At 37.6% G+C, this 25,213-nt stretch overlaps 1 long non-coding RNA gene across 1 annotated transcript; it reads left to right on the forward strand.

Annotated features, from left to right (window-relative positions):
• The first annotated feature begins 214 nt into the window (after nucleotides 1-214).
• Nucleotides 215-11,962, forward strand: LOC148208728 (uncharacterized). The gene is made up of 3 exons (XR_015787420.1): nucleotides 215-759; nucleotides 908-1,039; nucleotides 10,104-11,962. It is a non-coding gene; the product is annotated as an uncharacterized LOC148208728 (long non-coding RNA).
• Nucleotides 11,963-25,213: the final 13,251 nt, after the last annotated feature.

Consider the following 25,213-nt stretch of genomic DNA (forward strand, 5'->3'; position numbering starts at 1 on the left):
ATCGGTAATTTTGGAAGTGTGAATAAACTATATTTTTTCATCTCTTTTTTTAAATGTGATAATATTTGCATTCATCTTCTAAAAATTGGTATATATTTTTTTAATGTTAAAACACTGTTTTAATGTTTGTACTTTTAGCTTGAGTTTTTTTTTGATAAACAAGTAACTTTATTAATGGGAAACAACCACTAGGGCTACAGAAGAATGAAACTCCTTCTCGGCAACACGCAAAAGCCAAGGGGGAAAGCTTTTCTTCCATTCAATGGAGTTACAGATGTGAAGACCATGCTTGGCAAGAAGATCTGCCGCCTGATTCGCCTCCCGCAGAACATACATGAAGGAACAGACTTCAAAATTGCGAGAAGCTGAGATAATATCATGAAGGACCACTCTCTCAGGGCCAAGAGTATCCAGGTCTCCATTTATCAAACAGATAGAGGTGCAAGAATCTGATTCCATTGAGAGCCTGGAACAACCAATTGAGATCGCAAAGATAAGACCTTCTCTAATAGCCATGAGTTCTGAGATAAGGGAATTGTGGGGAGAAAGGTGAAATCGGCACCCAGTCGTAGAAATTAAACCCGACGAATCCCTCAGAAGGTAGCCCAAACCGGGGATTGATTAGCGATACTACAAGCTGCATCGGTATTCAGCTTGAGACCACCCGTTGGAGGGACCCACGGGGACGCCTCTAGTGGTCGCCGTTTAGGGAGAAGCCTCGGGGAATCATTGGCAGCACGAAAAGAAGACCAATAAGAGGTAATCCACTCGCACTTAGCTCGAATATCTGGAACGGGTCTCTGATTGTTGTAACAATTTCGGTCATTCCATAAAGCCCAACAGGTGATTGCTGCAATTTCTGTCTCTGATTTACTAAGAATAGTTTGCCAATCTGCCCAATGATCAGTGAAGGAGATGCTGTCGATCCGTGGGAGAGGAGCAGAAGGGAGAACGATTTGCCAAATTAACCGGGCGCGGGAACAGTTAAGAAGAGCATGAGACACAGATTCCACCTTGGATCTACAACAAGGACAGTAAGGTGAGACATCTAAACCCTTCTTTCTCAAATTATCCATGGTTGGAATGATATTATGCATCAATTTCCAAAGAAACATCCAGTTTTAGTTGGTATGCTGAGCTTCCAAATTGTCTGCCAAAATTTGCTTCTAATAGATGGGTTGCTAGTCTCCGCATTGATCTTGAGGTTCATGTAGAGCTTATAAGCACTTTTAACACTGAAGAAACCCTTCTTGTCATAGTGCCACAACCAATAATCAGGAAGGTTGGTAGTACTTAGGGGGATTCTTAGAATCAAATCAATATCGTCCCGACAAAAAAGAATAGGCAGCTGTTGTATATTCAAGTACCTGGGGGCTCAATGAAAGATGAAACCATGATTTCATCCATAGTGGGTGTAAGGAGAATAGGCTTAAAAGCTTGCTCTCTTGGGAGCCATGAGTCTTTAAAGGCATTTATGGTCTCTCCATTACCACTTGCTTTCTGATTCCATGAGAAAGAAGATCACGACCCCAAATAAGGCTCTTCCAAAAATAAGAAGAGCGAGGATGAGAGGAGGCCTCAAGAAAAGAGGTATATGGAAAGTATATCGCTCTCAAGACTCTCGAAGCCAATAGATTAGGATTATGAAGGAAATGCCAAGCTTGCTTAGCAAGAAAGGCCTTGTTGAAACCTTCAAGATCCCTAAAGTTCAGACCACCAAGCTCCTTCGGGAGACATAAATGCTCCCAACTCATCCAGTGCAACTTTTTCTGATCAATAGTAGAACCCCACCAAAAACGAGCAAAAATACGGCCAATATCATAGCTTGAGTTTGATTTAGTCATTAGACTTTTAAAATGTTCATTTTAGTCTATATACTTTCAAGGTTGGTTTATTTTAGTCCCTGTACTTTCAAAATGTTTGTGTTTGGTCTTTCTGCAAAATTTTAACACAAATTCTACATATAATGGATCTTTAATATAAAGGTATGGTTACATTTCAAAAATTAAATTGAGTATAGTGTTGTGTTGAATTGAGATAGAAAAATAAGATTAAAAATAAAATTAAGAGATAAAAATCATCACTTCTTAAAAGTACATAAACCAAAACAAACATTGTAAAAGTACATATGTAGATAACTTATGATGTATATATCAAAAAATAAATTGAGTATAGTATCGTGTTCTTATAATGTACCTATTTGACTTTGAAGATAGTCGGTAATGTAGATAACTTCATTGATTAGTATATATGTAGATACATAAAAAAGTTAAGGTATTTAAATCATGGTGTCTAATTAAATTTATTAAACATTTAATAAAGTAGAATTTCAAATTTCACATATTAAACATTTAATAAAGTAGAATTTCAAATTTCACATATATGGCATATTAAGGTTAAAAAATACATTTGGTCATTGAACTTTCAATAAAGTACTAATTTAGTCTCTGTACTTTGAAATTGGTCACAATTTAGTCCATAACGTTAAATTTTGGTTAGATTTAACGGAAGTATGACATGACTTGTACGTGTGTACAAATTAAATAGCGAACTATGTGGGTTGGTTCAATCTCGTGGGTTCAATTTTGGACGAGTTTAGAAGTTAAAAAAATAATTATAAAAAGAAAAATCTCTTACTTTTCAATTTTCACAACTCTTAAAGATGTCTATTACACAATGAGAGTAAATAAACTTGCATACGTTTCATTAATCAATCAAGGTATATAGATACCCAATGGTTTAGTACAATACAGTTGCAAGAGGTAACTTTCTAAAATAACTAACTAATTCAAGCTCCAATACTCCCCTCAAGATGGAAGGAAGGGATTGACAACACCCATCTTGGATAACAAAAAAAAAAAAGGAAAAGATTTACATGAAAGATCCTTTGTAAACATGTCAGTTAGCTGCATATCAGAGGCAACAATTTCACCATACCAGCCAAAACTTTATCTCAAACAAATTCGATGTGTTTCGTCATCTCTTGAAAGATGGGATTAGTAGCAATGTGAACCACAGCCTGATTATCACCAAAAAAAAAATAATAATAATAAGAGCTGGAGACTGACAAGTAACCTGTAAATCAGATAAAAGGTGAGATTTCCAAAACATCTCACTAATAGTGGTAACTAGTGCACGATATTCAGCTTCAGTCGAAGAACGAGAAACAATATTATGTTTCTTAGCCTTCTGAGATGCAGGGGAATCACCCAAAAAGATACAAAATCTGGTGGTCGATCGTCGAAAGTCTAAATAGGACCCTCAATCAGCATTAGAGAAACCATGAAGTTGAAAGGGATCAGATGGTGCCAGGACAATACCTTGACCAAAACATCCTTTTAAATACTAAAGCAATGAATGCACAAAAACAAGGTAAGTACTACACGGAGCAATTATGAATAGGTTGAGTTTGTGTAGGTTGAGTTTGTGAACTGCAAATGTTATATCTGGACGAGAAATAGTAAGGTATAAGAGGCATCCAATAAGTCGACAATATACCGAAGGATCATCCAAAATCTTACCATCAGAAGCAGACATCCGAATATTTGGATCCATAGGTAAAGAGCTAGGCTTGGAAGCCAACAAGCTTGCATCTTCTATTAACTGAATAGCATACTGACATTGAGGAAGAAAAATCCCAGCAGAGGAGCATGCTAATTCAAGCCCCAAAAAATATCACAGATGCCCTAAGTCTTTAAGCTTGAAAATAGTATTGAGATGAAGCTTTAAGGTATCAATATCAGAAGAAGAAGATCCAGTAAGTATAATATAATCGACATAAACGAGGAGAGCCATAAAAGAAGAACCAGAGTAAGAGAGCATGAGAAAACTTATCAAACCACTATCTCGAGGCCTGATAAGCCCATAAATAGACTTGTGAAGTTGGCAAACTAAATGATCACTCTGAGAAGCAACTATAGAATACTTATAACCAAGAGGTAAATCCATATATACTTCTTCAAACAAATCCCCATGCAAGAAGGCATTATTAACATCTAGTTGAATGATAAGCAAATTTAAAGAGACAACAAAGGTGAGAAGAACCTTCACAGTGACCATCTTGGCAATTTGAGAAAAGATTTCAATGTAATCAAGACCCTCTTGTTGAGTATAGCCCTCGACAATTAGTCTTGCTTTATAGCGAACTATCATACCATCAGACTTATGCTTAATCTTGTAAACCCATTTGCAACCAATGGAGTGTTGTCTAGGGGGAGAGAAACAACAGACCATGTGTTATTTGTCTCCATATCACGAAACTCATCTGTCTCCATATCACGAAACTCATCATGCATGGCATCACGCCAATGGGAAAAAGAAATTGCATGATGATAAAACTAAGACTCATAAGTGGTGGAAATGTTAAGAACAAAATGCCTGTAGGTAGGAGAAAGCTTGTTATAAGCCAAATAATGGTGTAGTGGATATTTGATTCCAGATAAAGGAATAGGAGAAGACTCTATGAGGCCACAACGATAGTCCTATAAGTAAGAAGGTTGACGAGTTTATCTACAAAATCATCGAGGTGCTGGGAGTGACAGTGTAGTGATAGAATCAGTACCAAGTGTAGAAGAAACTGCTAACGGGTTAGCTATTGGATCAACAACCTCAGCTGGTTGAATAACAACATCAGTTGATTGAATAATAACTTCAGGAGATGAGTCTGTGGAAGCAATAGGCGGAGCTGCAATGGGAGATACATCAGTTGGGATGGAACCATCATGAGTAATGTCACGAGCATCAGTAGGAGAAACTGAATTAATGGTATCATTAGAAGTACCAATGGATACTGGATCAGTATATGGGACCCAATTTGTAGCATTATTTGACAAGTTATGATGAGTAGTAGGCAAAGTACAGCTTTGAATGCTAAAAGAAACACCCATATAACAACTTGGTTTGGATAAAACAACATCTGCAAAAGGGTCTGAACTCACACCAGAAAGAGTAATTGTATGAAAACGAAATATCTTTTCATGAAAGATAACATCTCGAGATACAAAAAGCTTGCTGTTTTCGATATCAAATAAGCGATATCCCTTTGTACCAGGAGGATAACCAAGGAAAATAGAAGGAACGACTAGTGGATGAAATTTAGAGCGGTGTGATGGAGATGTAAATGCAAAACAAAGACAACCAAAAACTTTTAATGATGAATAATCAATATCCTTATTGTATAATCTGGCAAAAGGAGTAGACTAACCAATAGCAGAAAGTGAGTACGATTAATCAAATATGAGGCCATAAGGATACATTCTCCCCAAAAGGTAATAGGAACCCGAGACTAAAAGTAAAAAGAGCGAGCCACATTCAACAAATGTTGGTGCTTTCGTTCTACCACTAAGTTTTGTTTAGGACGACCTACACATGAAAATTGATGAAGAACACCCTTTGAGTGAAAGAACTCAGTGAAAGATAACTCTGAGGCATTGTTCAGGCATTGTTCAATCGAAAACATTTAATAGTTTTCACAAATTGTGTCTCAACAAGCTTGAAAAATCAAGGCATAATGGCCAAAACATTGGACTTTTGTTTCATTAAGAAGGTCCATGTGTATCTAAAGAAATCGTCCATCATAGAAAGAAAATATTTACAACCAGCATGCGTAGGTGAAGCATAGCCCCAAACATCACAATGTATCAAATCAAAAGTTTGAGAAGACATTATTATGAGATTCAAAACAATATCTCTTTTGTTTAGCTAAAGGACAAACTAAACAAGGATCATCATGCTCATGCTTAGGTATGGAATCAATATGCAAAGTATTCTTTACGGCAAGTAAATGCTTGGGAAAGTGTGTCCAAGACTAGCATGTCAAGTATGATATGTAGAGACAAAATTACAAACAACAGTTGGTGGCAGCAGGTCACTACGAGATGACTCAATAGGGAGAAGATAAAGTCCTTGTCAAATATCTTCCTTGCCAATCATCCTCGAAGATAACTTGTCCTGAATAATACCACTGTCATTTGTAAACTGAACTGAAACAGGAAATGTTGCTGTTAAGGTGCTGATAGAGAGTAGATTAAAACGAAATTGAGGCACAAACAACACATTGGTGAGCATAAGATCAGCATTTACTTTGGCCGTACCAATAAACTCTACTGTAATACGAGTATTGTCTGGTAGAGATAATGAGATTCCATAAATTGGAACAAGAGATACAAACAAGTCCCGAGTGAAACAAATATTAGCAGAAGCACTTGAATTGACTACCTAATGATTTTGTAAAATACTAAAGTATGAGGAATTATGACAAATACCTGCAATGTGAGAACGGTCGGTATGAGATCCAATATGCACCTTTGACAAGTGTGACTGCAGTAGGGTCAAGAGACCTTGGAATTGATCAGCGCTGAGAGGTGCCAAAGAATTTGATGAATCAGAGGCATCCAAAGAGCTGGAAGAAGGTGTAGATTTGGAGGAAACAATAGTGGACTTGGTCGTAGCTAATTGGTGGATGTCGAAGAATTCGATCTATTGCCAGAGGAATTATAATCGGGCGGGTAGCCATGTAATTTGTAGCAACGATCGACTGTATGTCCAACAATGCCACAGTGTGAACAAATAGGTTTATCCTTCTTCTTCAGTTGAGAATTGGAAGAGGTTTGCCGATTAGTAGAGGATGAAAAAGGAGAGTTACCATTTACCAGAAGAGCGGAAGGTGCAATAGTTACGCAAAACAATTGCACGTTGTCGAGCCTCTTGTGCAACCAAGGAGAATGCTCGATTAATGGTTGATTTTGGCTCCATAAGGAGTAATTGAGCCCATAATTGGCTAAATGAATCATTGAGACCCATAATAAAACACATTACGTATTCTTGTTGATGGAAGGCAGCAGAAGCTTTAACTCCACCACAAGAACAGCGACCACAATTACAGGATGGGCGATAAGAAGAAATTTCATTCCATAAGGTCTTCAATCGTGTAAAATAGGTACTTACTGATAGTTGATCTTGCACCAAATTACAGAGATCACGACGCAATTGGAAGAGACGAGGGTGATTTTGACGCTAAAATCATTCATTCAAGTCAACCAAATTTCATGTGTTGAATCGGAAAACAGAATAGCGGAGATCTCTTTTGATAAGGAATTTAGTGTCCAAGAAATGACTATATTGTTGCAAATGATCTATGATTGTAGTAATTCGCTCGTTGGTCGTGGCAAGGAACCATCCACAAATCCAACTTTGTTTTTCACAGTGAGAGCGATGAACATCAATTGATTCTAGGACGTGTAATTTTCATCTATTAACAGGTCAGATACAAGAACAAGGTTGGTGTTATCGGAATGGTGCAAGAAATAGGGATTGATATATTGTTCTAAGGCAGGTGGGTTCTTGGAGGGATTGATATATTCATTGTCTGCCATTGATGAACTAGAAAGAAACCGCCAAAAACAAATGCAAAAAATGCCCAAAAATAGATGAGAAAGCAATCGCCAGATCAAGGACAAAAAAAGAAAAAAAATCCTTTAATATACCCTCAGTGGAATCCACATGTCACTGATACCATATTACACAATGAGAGTAACCTTTCATTAATCAATCAAGGTATATAAATGCCCAAAGGTTCACTACAGTATAGTTACAACAAGTAACTTTCTAAATTAATTGACTAACTAATTCAAGCTCCAATAATGACTTTAAACTCTAGATCTAGTCGAGCGATTTGGGCAAAACTGGCAACAAAGTTCATTGGATTCGATTGAAGAAAGACGAAGGCTGCGCCAAATTGTTGGAACGAGTTTAAGAACGAGGTCACTGCAACGAACAGTACTGTTGGGATTGATGGAACCAAATCGACGTCAGAACAAGCTAAGGATGAGTCGGGACGTGTGGGATGAAGCAGGAATGAAAATAGGTGAAGCATGGCGCTGCAGGCCAGGAGGGCCGAGGAGGCAGCACTGCAGTGGTATGGATAGGGCTGCAGTGCTGTTGTGGTGTGCGTGTGCGGACGAAACTTATGTCTGTAGCACCATGGCACTGTATCGACAGTTTATAAATATGCAGTTTCGGTTTTGACGTTTTACGAGCCGTTCTAAATCATTTTTAGAGCAGTTTTGTGGCAGTTTCGAGACAGTGACAGTTGAGTTTGTAAGGTGATTGCAAACAAAGTCTCACATTGACTAGGGAAGGGAATGATCATGGGTATATAAGAGAGGACAATTATCTCCATTGGTATGAGGTTATTTGGGCATCTGAGCTAAAGGGCTTATGAGTTTTTCATTCATGTAGGGACCTCTAGATGGTCAATATCTAGGGAGATAGTTGAGTGCTTTGTATCCAATTCGTGATTATATTGGAACTCGCCTTTAAGCGGAGGGATAAATTAATTTATTTTGTTTTATAGATTTTTCAATATTTTGTTTTAGTTACTCAAATTTCAATCATAAAAACTATTTTAGTTCATATTGATAATTTTTTTATTAAATCATTTAACAAAAAATAAATTTATTTAAAAATACAACACAACCTATTACATGTAATTAATTTCAAACAAATACTAATACTTGTTTTCATATATGTCAAAATAACACATAATCTAGTACTTTGTTTTTTAAATCCAATTTTGTTTTAGGTATGTTTATATATATATATATATATATGTATATTATTTTTAATTAGCCTTTGTTATCGCTGAATATTAATAGAACAATGATGTGTATATTTAAAAACATGTTAACGTTAATATCATACCATTGCATTTCAATGGTTTATTTTCTATATCAGAAAGGTGAAATTATTATGTATTATGTCATTTGGAGGGGATATATTATTATTATTATTATTTTCTTTTTTTATCTATTGTATGGGTGATTTTGTCTATTTCAACATTTTGTGAGGGAAAGAACTTAATTGAGAAACTTTTAAAGGAATAAAAATCTAAAAATTGCTCAAACAATTATAGGCATGCTAGGTCCAACCCATTTGAGGTCATATTTCAGAAAAATGAAATGAGCTGGTATAGATATAGATATACATGTGTATATATATATATATATATATATATTTTTAGCCAATAATCATCTTGGTTTATATTTTTCTTTAAATAAATTTAATATTAATAAATATTTATAATTATTATTTTAGTAAGTAGAGTAGAGATTGGATTTGAATTTTTCTAAGGGAATAAGTAATCCTTTGACTAGGTTTTTTCTTTCTTTCTTTTTGACCCGGAAATAAGCAGAACAAACTAAATAAGTATACTAAAACATTTAGAGGGTGTTTGATTAGCGATCTAAAAACAGAAATTTGAAAAGAATGGATTCCATGAAAATAAGACTGTATTCCTTATTTTTAGATTTGAAAATTGAATCTCAAGATGTTTTCTAATATATTTGTAAATTATTGATGCTAACTCAATATTTAGTTTAATCTAAAATATTATTAATTAATTTATTAACATAAATGTTATAAAATTTGTTAAAATTAGTATTTTACAATATAGTTCATAATATATTATATTATACATGTTTTAATTTTACAAAAATAAAATGATTTTATAACATGAAATATTGTATTTATCAAACTTTTTATGTTTATAAATATAACTATGTATTTCAGATTTTTTGATTCAAAATCTGAAAACATAAAAAAATTCGTTCTCAGAATTTTCACTATTTTAATTACAGAATTCGAAAGTGCCAAACAGATATTCATTGAATTGATTTGATTCAGTGAATCTAAAAACAAGAAATAAGATCGGAATTCTCTACCAAACATGCCCTTGATGCCCTTGATCCTCAACACACGCGTAAGTTCTTGTGGCCATTACTCCAACCATGTGTTGTCTTCCCTTGCTAGTGCTCAATGTGCAAGCAAGTGGCAGCTTCATTCTCCTCTTTCTTGGTGAAGCTTAGCAAAGCGAGTCCCCGATCTAAATACTTCTTCTTCGTCTCAAAGGTGTAGAACCCAACTTCAGAAATATCCTTTTAACAGCTGAAAGATTTGCAAACAGTCCACTTAGAGCAATGCACAGACAAATTCCCATCTCAAGAGCAAGATGCAAGGGCTAAAGATTTGTCGTCATTATTCAATATTTGTCACATGGGTCACACGCCTTGTTGTTGTAAGTATTATCTGACCTTTCATAATTGCAGATTACCACCTCAATCATGCTGTTAAACAAATAGAGGCATCAACATTTATCTTGAACGTAGCTTCCACAGGAGAGTCCGTCGAGTTCTGATCAAGGGAACAAAATTATCAGATCGAGTACTGTTGGATCCCGACATACATAAGGGCTCAATTGTTTTAGCCCATTTATTTATGGATAAGTGTTGACTTATTTTAAAAGAAAAAGGAAAAAAATTAATAAAACAAAATATAGAAATCTGTGAAGCTTGGTGTTTTTTGGTGTATGTTTCGTGGGTCTCAATGGAAGAACATAGAAGGTGAAAAAAAAATTTGGGAGCTTCTGTGCGTGCCATTGAGAAGAAATAGTGAGAGTGGAAGAGAGAGCAAGAGCCAAAGAAGAAGAAGGTAGTGTTGTTTTCTTTGCCGGTTCATGGTACATTCAGTTCGTTCCTCTTTCACTTTGGATTTCTTCGTGTCGTCCTCGCCGATGAGACCTCTCTTTGCTTGTTTTTGATTCCATCTTTGGTAGATGAAGGATTTTTGTGTATCGATTGTTAGCCAGGCTCTCGTCTGATATATTTTGTTGTATCATCTAGTTGCGACTAGGGAAGAAACTTTGTATAACCCATTATTTTTCCCTTACACTTAGGGGTTTTCCAGCGTAAATCTTGGTGTCTCTGCTTTTCTATTGTGTGCTTGTGATTTTATTTCTTGCAGAAAGTTATCGACTACACATTGAAAATCCCAACAAGTCGTATCAGAGCTCCGGGTTGGCAAGCAACCAAGTCGAGGTTGATTTTAGTGGTTGGTTAAATTTTTGTGTGTAGTCATGGATGTCAACACAAGCCGAATGATCAATTTGAATGCAACAAATTGGCAATTGTGGAAAGAGAAAATGGAAGACTTGCTACATTGCAAAAAGCTTCATGCTCCGATTAAGGGAGAGTCGGTTAGGCCAAAAGATATGTCCGATAAGGACTGGAAACTCTTGAATAGACAAGTAGTGGGATATATACGTCAATGGGTTGATGATAGTGTATATTATCACACTTCTTAGGAGACGTCGGCACACACTTTATGGAAAAAGTTGGAGGATTTGTTCAAAAGGAAGACAACAGGCAACAAAGCTTTCTTGATAAGAAAGCTAGTAAATTTGAAATACAAAGAAGGGACTTCGATTGCAGAGCATTTAAATGAAATGCAGAGCATTGTAGATCAGCTATTGAACATGTAGATAAACTTGGATGATGAACTCCAAGCATTGTTGCTCCTGAGTTCGTTACCAGATAGCTATGAGACATTAGTGATCTCTTTGAGCAATTGTTCACCTGATGGAACACCATGAGTATGGTCAAGAGTAGTCTCCTAAATGAAGAGGTGAGAAGGAAAACAACAAATCCTTCGACAAGTCAATCAGAAGCTCTTATCACAGAGAATCGTGGTAGAAGCCACAGTCGCAACATGAATCAAAATAATAGAGGAAGATCGGCGAGTAGATCGAGTAAAAATATTCAATGCTTCTATTGCAAGAAGATGGGCCATAAGAAGATTTATCGTAGAAAATGGAAGAAAGATCAGAATAAGGAAAAGAATGATAAAGGGAATGAAGAAAAAGATAATGCAGTAGCCACAAATAGTGATGTATTGATTGTTTGTGAGGAAAATGCAGTTAATTTCGCATGTCGGGATACTGATTAGATAGTAGACAGTGGTGCGGCAATCCATGTTAGTTCCACGCGAATTTTTCTCATCCTACAAGTCAGGTGACTTTGGAATAATAAAGATGGGAAATAATGATACATCAAAAGTCATGGGTATTGGAGATGTGTGTTTGGAGACTAGTAGTGGATGTATCTTAATTCTGAAAAATGTTAGACATGTTCCCGATATGCGATTGAATCTCATTTCCACAGGACAACTTGACGATGATGGCTATCATAGTCATTTTGGAGAGAAACAGTGGAAGCTCATCAGAGGCTCGTTAGTGGTGGCCAGAGGAAGTAAGAACCTCAACATGTATGTGATGACCGCAAAACTTGCACAGAGCCTGGTAAATGCAGTGGAAGATGAATCTCAGATGGAGTTATGGCATAAGCGACTTGGCATATGAATCAAAAAGGGTTGGAAGTTCTTGCTAAGAAGCATCTCATACCACAAGCAAATTGCGTGTCTTTTAAACTTGTAAACTTGTACACATTGCCTAGCTGGTAAACAACACAAAGTATCGTTTAAAGCTCGGGCAAACAGAAGCTCCAATGTATTGGATATAGTGCATTCTGAAGTTTGTGGTCCTATGAGAGAAAAATCTCTAGGTGGTGCCTTGTATTTTGTCACATTCATCGACGATCACTCTAGAAAGGTGTGAGTGCGTATCCTAAAATCTAAGGATTAGGTCTTAGATGCGTTTAAGGAGTTTCAAGCTAAGGTAGAGAGAGAGACAAGGAGACAACTGAAATGCAGTAGATCTGACAATGGTGGTGAGTATAGAGGCCAATTTGATGAGTATTTTAAAAGGCGTGGGATCAGACATCAAATGACAGTTCCTAAGACTCCTTAGCATAACGTTGTGGTTGAAAGAATGAATCACACCATTGTAGAAAGAGCCAGATGCATGTTGTCGAATGCAAAATTGCCGAGATGTTTCTGGGGTGAAGCAGCGCAGACGACCGTGGATTTGATAAATCTTTCTCCTATAATTTCTTTGAAATGTGACATACCTCATAAAATTTGGCCAGTCAAATATTCTTCCTATGATTATCTGAAGGTCTTTGAATGCAAGGCATTTGTTCATATTCCCAAAAATGAGAGATCAAAGCTTGATAGTAAAACCAAAAGATGCATATTTTTGGACTATGGATATGATGAGTTTGGTTATCGTTTATGGGATCCAGTTGATAAGAAACTAATCAGAAGTTGAGATGTTGTGTTTCTCGAAGATCAGACCATCGAAGATATCAAGACTGTGAAGAAACTAGAACCTGAAACAGGTGATCTGATAAAGTTGGATCCTTCTTCATCAGACTTTGAAGTTGACAATGAAGAAAATTATACACCTGTAGACAGCGTTGATGATTATGTGTCTTCTGATGAAGTACCAGTTCCAGAGCCACCAATTCAAGAAACTGTTCAAGTTAGAAGATCCACCAGGGATCACCAGCCCTCCAAGATGTATTCTTCAGATGAATATGTGTTGCTCACTGATGGGGGAGAGCCACTGAGTTATGAGGAAGCTCTAAGTGACAGTGGCAAAGAGAAGTGGCTAGAAGCAATGCAAGATAAGATGCAATCCTTGCATGATAACCATACGTACGAATTGGTGAAGTTGCCGAAAGGTAAAAGAGCTCTAAAGAACAAATGGGTCCTCAGATTGAAGACGAATGGAAATAGCTCACAACCAAGGTACAAAGCGAGATTGGTTGTAAAAGGGTTCAATCAGAAAAGGGGCGTAGATTTTGAAGAGATCTTCTCACCAGTGGTGCAAATGTCATCTATCAGAGTTGTACTTGGTTTAGCGACTAGTTTGAATTTGGAGATTGAGCAGCTTGATGTGAAAACTGCTTTCCTTCATGGAGATTTGGAGGAAGAGATATATATGGAGCAGCTAGAGGGATTCCAAGTAAAAGGCAAGGAACACTTGATGTGCAAATTAAAGAAGAGCCTTTATGGGTTAAAGCAAGCACCGAGACAGTGGTATAAAAAGTTTGATTCGTTCATGGGTGAGCATAGGTACACGAAAACAACTTCTGATCATTGTGTTTTTATTAAGAGATTTGCGAATGATAATTTTATTATTCTCCTACTATATGTGGATGATATGCTAATTGTTGGTGTTGATAGCAAAAAGATTAGCAAACTCAAGAAGAAGTTGTATAAATCCTTTGCCATGAAGGATTTGGGACCAACGAAGCAGATTCTTGGCATGAGAATTTCCCGTGATAGAAAAACTAAAAAGTTGTAGTTATCACAGGAAAAATATATTAAGAAGGTGCTTGAGAGGTTCCATATGGACAAAGCAAAGCCAGTAGGTGCTCCGCTTGACAATCATTTCAAGATTAATTCCAAACAGAGCCCTTCAAATGAAGAAGAGAAGGAAGATATGAGTAGCGTTCCATATTCCTCGACCGTTGGAAGCTTGATGTATGCAATGGTTTATACCATACCAGATATAACTCATGTAGTTGGCGTTGTCAGTCGATTTCTTTCCAATCCAGGCAGAGAACATTAGGAAGTAGTGAAATGGATTTTTAGATATCTTAGAGGTACTCCAAGAGTATGTTTACAGTTTGGGAATGACAAAACTGTGCTAAATTGGTTTACAAATGCAGATATGGTCGGTGATGTTGATTCTAGAAAATCCAATTCGGGGTATCTGATTACTTTTGCAGGGGGAGCTGTATCATGGCAATCCAAGTTACAGAAGTGTGTTGCTCTTTTAACTACAGAAGTTGGGTTTATAGCGGCAACCGAAGCTTGCAAAGAAATGTTTTGGATGAAGAAAGTTTTGCAAGAGTTGGGCATAACAAGAGAGATATGTGTTGTACTGCAATAGTAAAAGTGCTATTCATCTCAGCAAGAATCTAAGCTTCCACTCGAAGTCCAAGCACATTGATGTCAGGTATCATTGGATTCGAGACATGTTGAATGAAAAGTTGTTAGAGATTGAAAAGATACACATAGATGATAATGGCTCAGATATGATGACAAAGACCTTACCCAGAGGAAAGCATGAAACATGCAGACAGATAGCGGGTATGGTTGACTTTTCTGTCTAGTCGGGAGGGGGAGTTTGTTGGGTCCCGACATACATAAGGGCCCAATTGTTTTAGCCCATTTATTTATGGATAAGTGTTGACTTATTTTAAAAGAAAAAGGAAAAAAATTAATAAAACAAAATATAGAAATCTGTGAAGCTTGTTGGGCAAGCTTGGTGTTTTTGTGGTGTATGTTTCGTGGGTTTCAGTTGAAGAACACAGAAGGTGAAAAAAAAAATTTGGGAGCTTTTGTGCGTGCCATTGAGAAGAAATAGTTAGAGTGGAAGAGAGAGCAAGAGTTGAAGAACAAGAAGGTAGTGTTGTTTTCTTTGCCGGTTCATGGTACATTCAGTTCATTCCTCTTTCGCTTTGGATTTCTTCGTGTCGTCCTCGCCGGTGAGACCTCTCGTTGCTTGTTTCTTATTCCATCTTTGGTAGATGAAGGATTTTTGTGTATCGATTGTTAACCAGGCTCTCGTCTAATATATTTTGTTATATCCTCTAGTTGCGACTAGGGAAGAAACTTCGTATAACCCATTATTCTTATAGTGGATGATTTTCGGAGCTGTCCCGTGGTTTTTCCCCTTACACTGAGGGGTGTTCCACGGAAATCTTGGTGTCTCTGCTTTTCTATTGTGTATTTGTGATTTTATTTCTTGCAGAAAGTTATCGACTACACATTGAAAATCCCAACAAGTACTTATTCTATTGAGTTATACTCATGTCGGTCTGCAAATGTTTATTAACCACTACTATCCCATAATGTACGATGACAACGCTAAGATAACCATCATTATCTTCCTATCCTCGCATTACATAAGATAAACTTAACCCTACTTAAAAAGGAAAAGAAAGATCAACTTAACATGATATGGTTGATAGAGTGATTCAAAGCACTATTTATATATTGAAAAGTTGGAGATTGGAAAATTTGACATGACATTACCATTTATTTTAGTTTTAGATGATATAATGATGACATAGAAGAGCAGCAAAGTCAAACAGCTGTCAATGTAAAGGTTTTTTTTTTTTAAATAACTTTTCAAGCTATATTTTTCAATTCAATTGAGTGGAAAAAGAGGGAGTGAAATACACGTGGCAGCATTTTATGGTGTCACATCCTACCTGGCATAAAGAAGGTTTTGTTACATGTATATATGTTTTGTGTGCTTGAATAGCTGGTGTTAAACCTAAGCAAACTATAATTTTGTTGTCAAAATTTCCCAACGTCCAATCAATGAGTTGCCCATTGCTTATGGCTACTTCTTGGTCGGTGGCACCAAATTTTCATTAATATATATTTTGGAAAACAAACATGGACACTTCTAGATAGAGAAAAGTTGGAGATATATTTAATGGAGAAAAAATAGATTAGAAAGAGAAAGAAAAGTTATAAAAGATAAAATTTGAGAGAAAAGTTTGAGACAATATTAAATTTTCAGAGAGAGAAAAATAAAAGTGATATGCTAGAAAAAATGAAAGTAAGAAAGTAATAAAAACATATAGAGATGAAAATTTTGGAGAGAGATTAATAATTCTACAAATGAAAATTTTAGATAGAGAGAGATAAATTTTTAGAGAGAACCGGAAAAAATTTTTAGAGTAAGGAAGGAATTTGTTATAAATAAATATTTCAAAAAAAAGTTGAGAATTAGGAGAAAAAAATGAGATTTCGAAAAAAAAGAAATTAATTATAGTAGAAATTGCTAATTGCAAGTGTACGAGTCAAGTTTTACTATAGATGGTAAGTGAATATCTATATCGTCCTCTAGATATGAATGAATAAATCAAAGAAAATAAATATGCAATAATAAAAAGAAAACAAATTGAAGAAAGGCTGAATTGATTTTACCTATTGAATCTATAACCCATATATACTTAATCATGACTTCAAATTGAATCGACTATTAATTATATAGGCCAAAAACTCTCAGATCTCAATTGTCTCCCCTTATTTGCACAAGCTAATTCTACTTACTAATTAAGAAACCAACCAATATCCCTATCTAGTTTCAATAACAAGTATGGACTTTAATGCGTATCTAGTTTCAATAAAGGATTTATAAATCTCTCGATCTTTAAAAATCTCTATAGTCGCATACATCCCAGTTCAACTCTAAACCACCTCGATCTCCCAAGCATAATATTTTAATTCTAAGATAAATTAATATATGATCGGTATATTAAAGACATGAAGCATGGAGAAACACAAATAGAATATTCAAGCTCATCGATCAAAGAGTGAACTAAATAATCCAATCATAAAATTCAATGACTACATGAATTTCTAAGATAAAAAAAGTTTAGCTACTCATATTCAAAGTAAAACAATAAAACTCAAATGCGAGTTCCGTAACAAAACTAGAAAAATCAAGGAAAAGAAGAAGAAACTAAGTTCGGCATGTCAATCATCCATCCCTGAAGTTTCCTCCACGACCCTGAGCCTTGAAATTCTCTTTTATATTGATTAGCTCTCCAACGTTCTCCTTACCCTCAAAATTGGAAAAAAAAAAATGCAAACTGCAAAAAAATCTTCAAAAATTCCTCCCTAGTAGTGTTAAACCAACCTTTTTTATAAGAAAATCATGATAGCGTTGAGATGTTACACACAGGGTTGAGATGCTATAAACAATGTCTCAACGGGGCTAAATTCCTCGTGTACTCCTCAATCACTTCGACTCCAAATTTTCTCTCAATTTGTTCTTTTTCTTTCCGATACTTTATTTATGCAGAATGTCTTATGTTCTTAAATCTGTCATAAATAATATGAAAATTAACAAACAATCTAATTATAATCCTCATGAAATATAGCTCACATAATGCTATAAGTTTTTAATAATTTTTTTTTGAAATATACTTTAATCAAGTTTAAAAATGTTCTAAAAAATAGAATACAACAAATTTTGAATTACAAACATGTCTATTTTTTAAAAAAACCAAAAACAAAAATAAAAAATAGAAAACGAAATAGTTATCAAACCTCTCCATAGTAACAAAAGTTGTTGATTTGAATCTTTAAATCAGGTGTGAATCATATATCTTCAGGAGTGCATTCACCGGAGTGCATTCAACGATGGTGGGTGACTATTTAGATTTGCCATTGTTGGAATACAATTATGAATTTCTATGGAAAAATCTTGATACTAAAACCATGATAAAGAATTATTGAATAGTAGGGGCTAAATAAAAATGTTGCATCAAAAACTATATTATACTAAATAAAATTCAAATAATTATTGAAGAGTAGGACTATTGGAGTTCGGACGAGTGGCTTTAGAGTTAGTTGCATATTAGTGGGATATGCAAGCATTGAATCGGAGTTCAGACGTGCGCTCTATGCTGGTGAGTGACTCCTTCCCACTTTGTGCGTACACGTCTGCTAGAGCAAAAATGCCTTAGAATGCTACTATAGGGGGATACATGATGTCAGCTCTCAACCACCCCAGGGCCCTGTGGCCTAAGTGAGCTATCCCATGGCACATGCGTGTGTCATGGCATGAGCGAGCATTGCAAGAGTAAGGTATTGGACGTCTTTCTTGGATAATGGGAATCTTAAAGGCAGTGTTGGGCGACACGGGTGTGCCGACATTACGCCTCGTCCCATGGGTCGGAGGTTGCACTATAAGGTTGTTATGAGAGACAGTATGCTCAAGTGAGATGACATCGATGCGAGAGTCGTCATGCATCGATAGTGTCCCAATGGATGGATGTTTGGAAGGCCCCGATTATAAGTATGAACCCATTGTCGGTTCTCGATAAGGGTGCCTGAGCGAGTAGTCAATGGCATCCCAATGCTCGGGGTGGTATCCTAATGTACCGATGGGCACCTAGTAAGTGAGAAAAAAGCTAGTCTTTGCCCGGTTAGCGGCAAGACTCAACTTAGTTGTCTAGTTTAGTCATTCCTTACCTGGATCTCAACAATAATCATTCGATAGTGCCTCATAAGGTTGTTTAGCTCGTCATTAAATAATTTCTCAGAAAAAATTGTCTTAGAGGCGTCCGATGGGTCCGATAAGCTAGTTTTGACATAGTTAAGCAGTATGGATCTCACGGTTGTACTCGGTAAGTGTTTTAAGTTAGTTCTGACCTCGTTAAAGGTTCGAAATCATCCTGATAAGGTCCCGACTCAATGTAAGAGCAGGACGGTCGAGTGGTCGATAACCAAGATGGTTGGAATTGAATTGTGACATCGAGTCGATAAGATCTTGGCCTAGTGTAGAGGCAAGATTGAGCGATGGAACTTTGGTCTAGGGTATAGGCAAGCCTATTAGAGTCACGAAAGAGTTGAAATGCATGTACAGGCGACGTGCATTATCGAGACAATTAATGGGTTGAGGAAGAAAAAATCTCGTATGAGGTTTGACGAAGCCACAAAGGACGCGAAAAGTAGGTTGGGGCTAGAGTTCCATGTAAGGTTGGCCATGGTCGAGCTTGGAACAAGGCACCGTACATTCAAAATAAGTATGACCATGACATTTGGTATCAGAGCCATGTTTTGTGTGTTTAGGCGGATAGTTTGACAACCCAATTCATCAAGTGTGTTAACAGTGCTAAATTATCATATTATTGACTTTTATGTCCAGGTTTGGAAATTGAAGACAAGGTCATGAAGAAAGCGTTGAGCTCCGAAAGGAGTTGGTAACACATGTTCAAGACAGAGCATAAAAGAGCTGGAGCATGGATTAATAATGTAGTAACTATCCCAAAACATGAGACATTTTACCATGCCTGTACAATTACCAGCTGGGTGCCGTAAAATTGGAACTTGATATAAAAGGGACAAAATATCGTAGCCGACACACACAGATCCCAATAGAGAACATTATTTCGTGTTGGAAAACACAAGGGAGAGGAATCCCACCATTTTCGGGAGGAGAGCTAACGATAGGGAAGAGCATCTGGTGCTATCGTGTGCTACTGTCTCCATCTGCGTTTTTCTTTCTTTTTCTTGAATGGGTTGTATCTTTTCTTTACCTACTTCGTTATCCCTTTCCCCCATGAACTAAACCCCATTTTGGGGGAGTTTTGATTGTTGTAACTATTGAACAACCGAAACTCTAGCTGTCTTTATTTCGCTATTAAATAGAGTTGTACATATTCCTTCATCTTACTAAATATTGTTGGCCACCTTGTTTAGTATGATAGTTTCTGTATGACCCGAAAGGGCTTACGGTTAGTTGACTTGTTCTATTTGTGATTAGCTACTTTTATTTAGTAAGTTCGTGGATACCTGGGAATGGGGTCCCCTAATCATGCTTAAAACTGGTGTTTATTGCTTGGCTATCTAGCAATGGGAGTTGTGGATATTCATGTCTGGGTGTCTCGGAAGAGAACCATGTCGAGTTGAGCAATAGCAAGTGATTTCGTGTTAGAGTAGATTTTGGGATTTAGTGAAAGCATGCTAAGTCTCCCCCTCTTCTCCATATGTGTTAAACCCCTTTTTCGCTGTTCTGTGCTGAAACTTTTCTTTGTTATCAACATTTAAGAGTGTGCTCACTGCTTGATTTGTTTATCGCTTCCATACATGATATTTCTCTTATTGTTTATCCATCGCAACGCTATTTTATGATTTTCTTGCATTTTCTGGTATCTTCAAGCATAGTTTAAAATATTGCCCTAAGTCCCTGTGGATTCGACCTCTTTCATACTACCATCGATGGATATAGTGTACACTTGGACCTGTATCTATCACGCTTGTGAGGACGCAACAGCAGGACAATTGCGTCTGTTAGTATCAAAGAAAGCAAAGAAGAATCCAAGTCGGACTTCTTGTAATTAAATGGTGTCGTCTATAGGCATTCGATTGGGGAAGTCCAACTCGTCAGATAAGCAAGAACCAAGCTCATTTGCCAAGGGCTTGGGTGTTCTGTTGGGCAAGAGAAGAAACCAAAGACAAACCAGGTAGGGTGTCTTTAAAGGAACCATTTGTTGTTCGAGGAATATCATCAATGGCTACAAGCAAAAAAGTTGGAGGTTAATGTGACATGTATTGGTCAAGTGCAATAGATGCATTAAGCAAGCCCATAGGTGGTGGACAGTGTGGCTAAGTAAAGATCCAGTTTGAGGAAGGGAAGTAACCTGAAAGAATGGGTGGCTTGTCCCAATTTTATGCTTGAGACATTGGAATGCGTGTCTGATGGGAAAAAATCATATACTTCTACCACATGAATAAGTAGAAAATAACTGGAGAAATTATTACAAGACACAAATTTCTCTCTCTGACCTCAATTACATAAAACACTATTTCAAAGCAAATACCGCTCAATTAACTAGAGCTAGTATACTAGGCTTAAAATATTTCAATTGGGATGATTAAAACACAAGCCCATGAGCTCCTTTTATAGTAGTTGGAACACACCTCCTCCTTGTACTTTTTCGATGTAAGACAACTTCTAGCACATAGAGACCATCCTTTCCAATGTGAGACAACTTCCATTCTAATATTTTGCCAAAACCCAACAAATTCCACCTTGGTAAGATATTGAAAAGTTCACAGCTTTTACTGCACTCATTGTCTTTACCGACAATCATACTTCTCAATTCAGAGAACTATAGCCTACTCTACCATAAAAGTAGATCACTTGGAATGTCGCCTTCCAAGATTTTTATTCCTCGTCACATGTCGATAAATCATGCTGAGATTTATGGTGCAACTTCCACCTACTTGGCTCATCTAGAAGTTTTTCAGCCATCGACATTACTTCCACCACACACACCTTGCATAACCGCCAAGCCAATGCCCATGTGTAAACTTGTGGAATCGCTAACATCAATTCTCTATCATGGTAAAGATGACATACCATGAGGATGAATTCTCTCTCTCTTCAAAGGAACTTATCATTGTCTTCCCTGATGAGAGAAACACTATTAGCATCCAACCCAGAGCCCTTTGACGAACCGGCTCTGTTGGGACAATCTTTCTTCATGTGCCAAAACTGTCTGCATCCCCAGCAACAAGCTTTCTTTTGGACGGAGTTTTTCTTCTTCTTCTAATTACTAGCTACCAGTGTTGAATCTTCATGTGAAGTACGCCCTTCACTCTTCAGCCTTCTTTCCTCCGACAACAGTTTACTATTAGCCTCAGCAAAATTCAAAGTATCCTTATCATAAATCAAGATCAGTTTCATGTGTTCATAAGAAGGTGGAAGTGATAAGATGAGCCTGAGTGCTTTATCTTCGTCATCTATCTTTACTTCGATCGCCTCCCGCTCAAAGATGATGCTATTAAGATTACTCAGATGATCTGAAATTTTCGTACCTTTCTCCATTTGCAGCGTGTGAAACTGCTCCTTCAGGTACAACTGATTTGAGATGCCCTTTGTCTGATACAACGCTTCGAGCTTCTCCCAAAGTTCTTTGGCTGTCAAAATTTCATGCACATTCGTAAGAATATTCTTAGCCAAACCTGTTCGTGTTGCACTTGCAGCTCTCAAATCCATTTCCTCCCAATCTTCATCACTCATGCTTGACTTTTTAGAACCTCTGCTGGAACCACCACTGGACTCCATTAAACTACCATCACCGCTTAACTTTTCAGAAGTACCTTCACTCGCTCTTCCCTTCAACGCCTTGTGTAACCCATATTGTATCAGTACATCCTTGAGTTGAGCTGAAGTTAATCATTCTGTCAAATTTCTCTACGTCAATCTTCACTAGACTCATAAAGAATGACATATCTACTCCACACTCCTAACGAATCTACAAATAGTGAACAACTCACACTATTCACAGAACCGTAGTTCGTTTCAAGAAATCTTTTCTGATGTGGAAGTTTAGACAATGCTGCAACCATAGAGCATACTCATAAATTAGAGAAACTACAAACCTAAAGCTCTGATACCACTTGATGAGAAAAAATCCCCTACTTCAACCGTAGGAATAAACATAAAATAACTAAGAAATTTAAAGAAAGCAATAAAATAAAGAAACGCAAGAATTAACGTGGAAAAACTCCAAACCGGAGAAAAAACCACGGCCACAAGGAAAAATTCACTATGTGAAAAATTATAACAATCAGATTTCTCTCCCCGACCCCAATTACACAAAACACTCTTCCAAAGCAAATACCGCTCAGTTAACTAGAGCTAGTATATCAGCTTACAGTATTTCAATTGGGATGATTAAAATCCAAGTCCATGAGCTCCTTTTATAGTAGTTGGAACACACCTCCTCCTTGTATTTTTTTCGATGTGGGACAACTTCTAGAACATGGAGACTATCCTTGTATTCTTCCAACGTAGGACAACTTCTATTCCACTATTTTGCCAAAACCCAACAATGTCTCTTAAGTTGATACACTCTAGAGTAGTACGGGCTTGCAGGCATGCTCAAGAAAATGGGCCAGATTACATGACGAACCTAAAGTGGACGACTTCATAGAGGAGTTGCAGAGGCTAGTGTTTGCTCGAGAGAAGAAGGGTCAGCCTAGCGAGATTGTATGCACGAGAAGCTGCAGACTGAGAAGCATCATTGTAGCATATTTGCCACAACTGGTGGCGTGAGCGTGGTTGCTACAACAAGTAGGGTGAGTGAAGCATTGTTGTAGTGTGTGTTGCCATAACAAGTGGCGAGAAAGAAGTTGGCTGAAGGGAAGTGCCAATAGTTAAGTCGGTTGTGTGAGAAGTTGTTGTACTTTGCTTCAGTTTGGTTGGTGCCACTGTGAGTCATTCAGTGGTAGGCTTACGAGCCTCACCTAAGAGAGGGGTACTGTACTGTTATGTGCCACTCAGAGAATATGTGTGTGATGAGGCTGAAGTTCTCCAATTGTGTGGTTCTACAGGTTTGCCCATGTAATTGAGGCAAGAGGATGCCGAAGCGGCTTGCCATGTTCTTTAACGTGACTCCCAAGCCAAGTTCTAAAGTTGGGCGCGTGAAAGTCCACGAGTGGAGTAGCCCACAGGCATTGTGCCTTTGTTGTGGCAATGATACGAATCTCGAGGCCAAGTCCTAAAAATGAGAGCAGGAAGGTTCGTGGGTGGGATGACTTATTGCTAGTGTGTAGTTCCGTATTCATTCTAATGCATAGGTGTTCTTCAATGGGTCAGTAAACAGCAAGTTCGAGTTACAGGTCGTCATCGGGACGATCCCGAGTTTAAGTGGGGGAGAGTGTTACAATCCTAATTGTACCCACTATTATGTCATCGAGGACGATGACAATTTAAGTGGTGTAGGATGTCACAACCACACTAGGGGAGAGAAGGTTGGGACACCCACATAGTGAACAACTGGTGGCGACATGCATGTGTCGCCCATCGAAGTATGTTGAGGGTAGAGAGAGAAGTATCGTGATGGGACCAAAAAGGATGGTACATCAGCCAACACACCATGAGGATGTGTATGAGAAAGCGTAGCTAAGGCGCAAGCAAGATTGGAAGCAATGACAACGTTAGTAGTATCAATAACAAGCTCAATGAGGGCTAGATGGGGCCCTGGGCCATGACCCTAAAATGGTTGTTCACAGGTCGGGTTGGGTCGGGTTGGTTTGTTCTGCTACCTGAAAGAATCGAATGATATTTGCAACCCAACCCTTATATTTTAGGGTTGGGTTGGGTTGGGTTGTCGGGTTTGAAATTTTCAGAGAGAGAGAAGGAGATGAGGGTTAGAAGGGAGACGAGGGGGAAGAAAGGTGGGTGACGAGCAGCTATAGGGAGCGGTAGAATACGGGTTGTGGTGCAAAGTAATTACAGAAACAAAATAAAAGGAAAAAAAATGGACGGAGAGGTGAAAAAGAGGGAAGGCGAGAGACGAGGGAGACAAAGGGGATGGTCGAAGGGAGAGGGAGAGACAACGGTGGGGGAGGAGGAGGGAAGGAGAAGGAGGGAAGGGAGATGGGATGAGGGGAGGGAAAGAGGAGGAAGGAGGAAGAGAGATGAAGGGATGACGCGGGGGGAAGGGAGGCGCTGCTACAGAAACCTTAAGAAATATATATATATATATAACTTAATGTTGGTTCGGGTCAGATTGGGTTGACCCAGCTTTTTTATACTCGAACCCGCAATCAGAACAGACCCACTCGGTTCGAAAAAATAACAACGGAACTCAAACCAAGTCTTCATTTAACCCAACCTAACCCTTACGGTTTGGGTCGGGTTGTTACTTAGATTCTTCAGGTTTTCAGTTTTTTTGAACACCCTTACCTAAAAAATGATACTCTGTCGAGAGTTTGGACGAGCGGCTTTAGAGTTAGTTGCAAGTACACCAAGTTTTGTGTCAACCAAAGTTCAGATGTGCACTCTATGTTGGCGAGTGACTCCTCACCACTTTGCACGTACACACTTTCTAGAGCACTTAAAATGCTATTATAGGGGGAGACATGGTGTTGGCTCTCCACCACTCCAAGGCCTTACGGCCTAAGTGAGCTATCCTATTGCACATGCGTGCAT

This window comes from Momordica charantia (assembly GCF_013281855.1).
Source record: "Momordica charantia cultivar OHB3-1 chromosome 10 unlocalized genomic scaffold, Mcharantia_2.0 BLBB01000010.1, whole genome shotgun sequence".
Classification (NCBI taxonomy): Eukaryota; Viridiplantae; Streptophyta; class Magnoliopsida; order Cucurbitales; family Cucurbitaceae; genus Momordica; species Momordica charantia.